Source organism: Hyperolius riggenbachi, chromosome 3 (assembly GCF_040937935.1).
Source record: "Hyperolius riggenbachi isolate aHypRig1 chromosome 3, aHypRig1.pri, whole genome shotgun sequence".
Lineage (NCBI taxonomy): Eukaryota > Metazoa > Chordata > Amphibia > Anura > Hyperoliidae > Hyperolius > Hyperolius riggenbachi.
The window spans coordinates 110380210-110385927 of NC_090648.1; the positions used below are offsets into that span (position 1 = coordinate 110380210).

Consider the following 5718-nt stretch of genomic DNA (forward strand, 5'->3'; position numbering starts at 1 on the left):
TGTGTGGAATGACGGGAATAACACGGGTATCCCAGGGAATCCCAGTGACGTACTTTTTGTACAACAGGGAGTACGTCACTGGGTGAGGGGCATGCAGGGGGCGTTGCTATGCATATGACCTCGTCAGGGCACACTCTGCTGTAGGGTCATATGTTTGTGATTTTGTGCGTTGCGATGCGGCGGGGACGGGGCATCGCACCACAAACCCACACAAGTGTAAAACCGTCCTATTTGTTCAGCTTTGAAATTACCCTTACTTATTTTTTATTTGTATAACGCCAACATCTTTTGTAGCACTGTATATAGTACAAAAACATACAATAATGAGGAACATAGATACATGAGCAACTTAACACACTGTACAATGATGTGTAGTTTAAAAAACATCACCAATACTGGTACATGTTCATTTGATAAAATACACAGAAACAGGAAAAACTAGGGGGAAGTCCGTGACCTTGCAAGCTTACAATCTAGAGGGTAGTGGGATGGAGACACTAGGGGAATAGTCAAAGCGGACAAGCAGATGAGGCAGTGATCCTCAAATTCTAGCTATAACAAATTATAAGCTTGTTTGAAGAGGTGTGTCTTGAATGTGTGTTTGTCTTGAAGAATCAGATCCCTCCATACACTGCATACAGATTTGCAATAGATTTCAACATGAAAATCTAGCTATGAAGCGTTGCACTGTCCGATATAGTGCAAAGCTATGGGCTGTCAATCAGAACGATTGAATCTGCCGTTGAAATCAAAGTGTGTAACGCAAGAGAAACTGGGGAGATGGTGGAACAATACATAATCACAGGATACCAACAGTATTTTCCCATTAGTATTCAAGTAGTTTAGGCTGATGACATGAGATAAAGCTATCAGACTTCACAACTAATTTCTTTCAACTGGAGCAAAGTAAAGCTGATGCCTACAGCAAAAGATAAGGGCTATCTCTGAGCAAATTAGGGAACAAAACTGTGCAAAAATACTCTGTGTACTCTTCAGAACGTACAGATCATTTGCCTTTTACTAAAGACTTCTGTGGAGAGAAAGAAAACTGAGTTTTGTTCTCTGCATCTGATCCAGTTCTAGTGTGACGCTTTGGTACCAGGTTGCTAGCAGATCATCCAGTTGAATGCTATGGACATCACCATTGCTTTCCCAGAGCTACTGTGACCGAAAGGAGATGTGTGTAGTGTCCATATTGGAAAGAGATCTTGCTGTCTTCCTTGTTATCACTGTGTCCAGGGGCAAAGCAGCTTTACATGTCTCAAGGGGGCCATCACTAAGGACCTGTCCAGCAATAGATCTGTCGGGGTGGGATTGGGAACACCACCACTTAGTGTAACAGATGTGCTCAAAAGAGATGATCTCTGCAAATAAGGAATATTAGCAACATTGGCTTGTCAGAGAACAGGACTATGTAGATAAATGGATGAGTGAAATAAAACAGTCACAAAAGCTAACCATATACCAGTCCCTACAGATAGAATATAAAATGGCCCCATACCTGGAAAATCTCCAAAACTCTCAAGAGAGCATCTACAGACTAAGGGCTGGTGCACACCGAGCGGCTTTTTAGGCGTTTTCAGATCCGCTTGCGGCTGCGGATCCGCTTGGTCAATGTATCTCAATGGGGTGGTGCACACCAGAGCGGGAGGCGTTTTGCAGAAACGAATCCTCCCGGGGTGAGGCATTTTTTGGATTGTGGATGCGTTTCTGCCTCAATGTTAAGTATAGAAAAAACGCAAACCGCTCTGAAAAACGGCAGTTCAGAGCCGTTTTGCAGGCGTTTTTGTTACAGAAGCTGTTCAGTAACAGCTTTACTGTAACAATATATGAAATGTACTATACTGAAATCCGCTGCAGCAATCCGCAAAACGCTAGCAAAACGCCATAGAAAAATAAAAAAAAAGCGTTTAAAAATCTGCTAGCATTTTGCGGATCTGCTAGCGGTTTTTGGTGTGCACCAGGCCTAAGTGCTTACAACTTTGAAATCGAGTCTGGGAGACCAAGACAGACGTACAAATCCAACACTGTGACCAGAAGACCCTCGAGGACCAGAATCACTTCCTAGGAGATGAGAGAAACCTTTACATTCTACTAGAAGAGGATTCCACAGGAACAATTGCTGCACACTATGTCATAACATGCCACAGACTGTGAGGAGCTTAAAGGAACTGTAAACCTAAAAATGTCCATGAACTGCTAACCCACTGTACCCCTCTCACCCCCCCCCCCGCTTTGGCAATGCGTGTATGAATCTTGGTCATGCCAATAAAGCTATCATTGATTTGATTTGAACAGAGTCTATGTAGGGTGATAATTTTTGGGTCCAGGGAAAGCAAAGCAACGGGTGCTGTGTACATGTTTGCCTTCCCAAGAATTTATCCTATGTGGCAACGTATAATCACTGGGCCCCCAAGACATCTTTGATGGGGTCTGCCTTCATTCACGCTTTTCTCCCATAGTTGCCAGGGTACCTACATGCTATCAGCAATATGATAAGTCACTAGGATCCACCTCATAATAATGCGACTAACATGACTCTGGCCACTCATAACCAATGTGGCCACAACAAGACATGCTCTGGATAAGAGACGCCCTGTATTGGTGGGGGAAGGGTAAGCAGTTGGGGCCCCCAAAGCCCTAACCCTCACTGTAACTGTAGAGCAGGGCAGTTCCCAGGCTAAATTGCACTCAGGGTGTGGGTGTAAAAATTGCACCCTTTTTCCCCCCACCCTTGTGGACTTGCGAACCCTTACTCTTTAGGGCATACATGTAAAACTCCAGCCCGAGAGCCAAATCTGGCTCTCAGAGCCATTACATTTGGCCCCCAAGTGATTTCCCTACTTTGGATTATGTTTGGCCCATTCTAGACCACCAGGGAAGCTATAATTGAGGTGAAGCCCTAGAACACCAGGGAAGCCATTTGAGGTATGTAGGAGAAAAGCACTAAACATTAGGTAACTGTATAGGGGTGGTTGGGGGCCACTAGACACCAGGGAACTGTATAGGGGACAAAGGACCACTAGACACCAGTGAACTGTATTAGGGAGGAAGGAGGACTAGACTCCGGGGAACTGTATGACGGTTGGAGAGGAGGCTTTAGACACCAGGGAACTTTATAATGGAGGAAAGTGTCCAGAAGACAATGAGGTCGGCCTGCGACTAGGTCCCAGTGTTCAATTTCGTCCCACTTTGTATTTGAGTTTGAAACCCCTGCTTTAAGACCAGTCACACGGGCACAGGTCACAAGTACATCTGCCTACTTACTAGTGACCAGCCGCTCATCCAGGAGGAAACAGGGACCAGAAATACACACATGCGAAGAGAGAGCCCAGAAAGCCGACTCCTCCATGGGCGGTGATGACGTGATGATGACTTGACGTCGGACGCAGGCAACCCAGGAGGAGTCAAGGAAGGTAATTGCGTTGGTAATGTTCTTTGTTCTTCCATTTGGCTGCACCACGTGGCACCAGCACCCTAGCGTTTATGTCCTTCTGCCTGCGCCCCCCTTCTTATACTCGCCGGTCTGCGCCCAGGGCGGTCGTCCTGTCTGCACTGCCCAAGAAATGGCCCTGCTGTAGAGACTGCATCCCAATAAGTACGTCTTTGTATATAATGCATACTTTCATTTGTATACAATAGAAGAGGAGAGGGATCGGCACTACAGAGATACGTCTATTATCCAAAACGTGAGGCACAATTCAATACAATGCGTATGCGGCAGCTATACTTATGAGAACATACCAGTGCTGCGAGGTGTGGTTGGTGCAGTGGGCGCTGGGCACTGAACGCCTGACGGCCGTTTCGCGCTAAATTCGCGCTTCCACGGAGGCTAACGGAGGTTTTTTAGCCTCCGCGGAAGCATGAATGTACTCATTCCAGGACCAGAGCACGCGGAATACATCCAAGTGAGCGAGCTGTGTTTATTCTGCCCACCCCATGCGTCACCGGCTATCTTTTACTGTAGTGCCAACTATCTCTCCACTTGTCTATACTTTTATTTGTGTACCAGTGTTTATATACATGTTTACATATATATAACTTATTGGAGTCTGGTGTTGTTTATAGGTTGATGTTAAAGCAAGCAAAAATAAACCTATGAGATAATGAATTGTATATGTAGTACAGCTAAGAAATTAGTAGCAAAGAAAAGAGTCTCATATTATTTTACAGAACAGGAAGAGTTAAAAAACTTCAGTTGTTATGCAAAAGAGCTTCTCTGAGCTCTTTGACCCACTGGGTCGAATACAGTCCAGTTCTCTGACGCACTTAAACAGCAAAGAAACAGTGAGAGACAGCTTGAGATAAGGTTTTACTGCCGGAAAGTGCAAGGGGTCATTATTTCTGCCTTGTGGTATAGTTTAAAAGACAGATTGTGCTTTTAAACTGCAACTGTGACAGAATTATGCAATGTTATTTAAAAAAAAACTATATAAATGAAAATAAAAATATGAGACTATTTTCTTTGCTACTAATGTTCTATTCCTTATCCGTACTACACATACAATTCATAAGTTCATATCATTAGTTTTCTTTCACTTCATGTTTGCTTTAACTACTTACTGAACCAGGTACAGTATAATCACGCCCTGAAGTCCCAGGGCCGTGAAAGTTAGTCAATGGGAGAGGGTGGCAGTTCCCATTCATAAATCTGAGTCCCCTAGTCATTGAACGCTGGCATGTATTAGATGACTCCGTCATTGTATCTTCCGGCTGTTACACTGCACTGCATTATTTCCGATTTACGTCCTTATGTACGCGAATCGGAAATAATGACTGGTCGCAGTGGTATTTCCATGGAAACAGCTACTCGTTAGAGCGGCCGTTCCATGTCAGTTCACGGAGGGAGTCTCCGTGAACAGCCTGCGAGCCCCGATCGCGGCTCGCAGGCGAAATGTAAACACACGGGGAAGAAATCCCCGTTGTTTACGTCGCCATAAAGGATATCGGCGGTCCCCGGCCTCTGATTGGCCGGGGATCGCCGCCTTCTGATAGGCTGAAGCCTATCAAAGGCGGTACAGGACGGATCGTCGTCCTGTGCCGCCCACAGTGAGGAGGAGAGGGAGGGGGAATAGCGCTGCGGAGGGGGGCTTTGAGGAGCCCCCCCCTTCCTCTAAACACAAACAGCCGGCCCCGATCAGATCCCTGATCGCCCTACCTGCCACACGATCTGTGCTAGGGGCTGAAGAGCCCACGCAGCACAGATCATTAAGAATTAAGCCGTCCTTAAGTGGTTAAGAAGGGCATACAATCAGATAAAGGAAATTATAGACCTCTAAATTTAACATCAGTTGCATGCAAACTATTTGAAGGGTTACTAAGAGATACTATACATGACTTCATAGTAGAAAATAATCTTATTTCTCAGCATCAGCATGGGTTTACTAAAGACAGGTCCTGTTTGACTAACATGCTCAGCTTTTATGAGGTAGTGAATGCTAATATGGATATTGGGAATGCTGTAGATGTGATATACTTGGACTTTGCAAAGGCCTTCGACACTGTTCCCCACAAAAGTCTGGTGCAAAAGTTGAGGATGCAAGGACTGGGGAAGAGGCTGTGTGCATGGATAGGGAACTGTCTAATGGACAGAAAACAAAGAGTTGTGGTCAATGGATCATACTCAAAATGGGAGACTGTTAGCAGTGGGGTCCCACAGGGGTCTGTACTGGGTCCAGTGCTCTTCAATTTATTTATTGATGACCTAGTATATGCAGT

The 5718-nt window shown here is 45.2% G+C and overlaps 1 pseudogene; it reads left to right on the forward strand.

Annotated features, from left to right (window-relative positions):
- The first annotated feature begins 976 nt into the window (after positions 1 to 976).
- LOC137564844 (U5 spliceosomal RNA) lies at positions 977 to 1084 on the forward strand (annotated as a pseudogene).
- The last annotated feature ends 4634 nt before the right edge of the window (positions 1085 to 5718 follow it).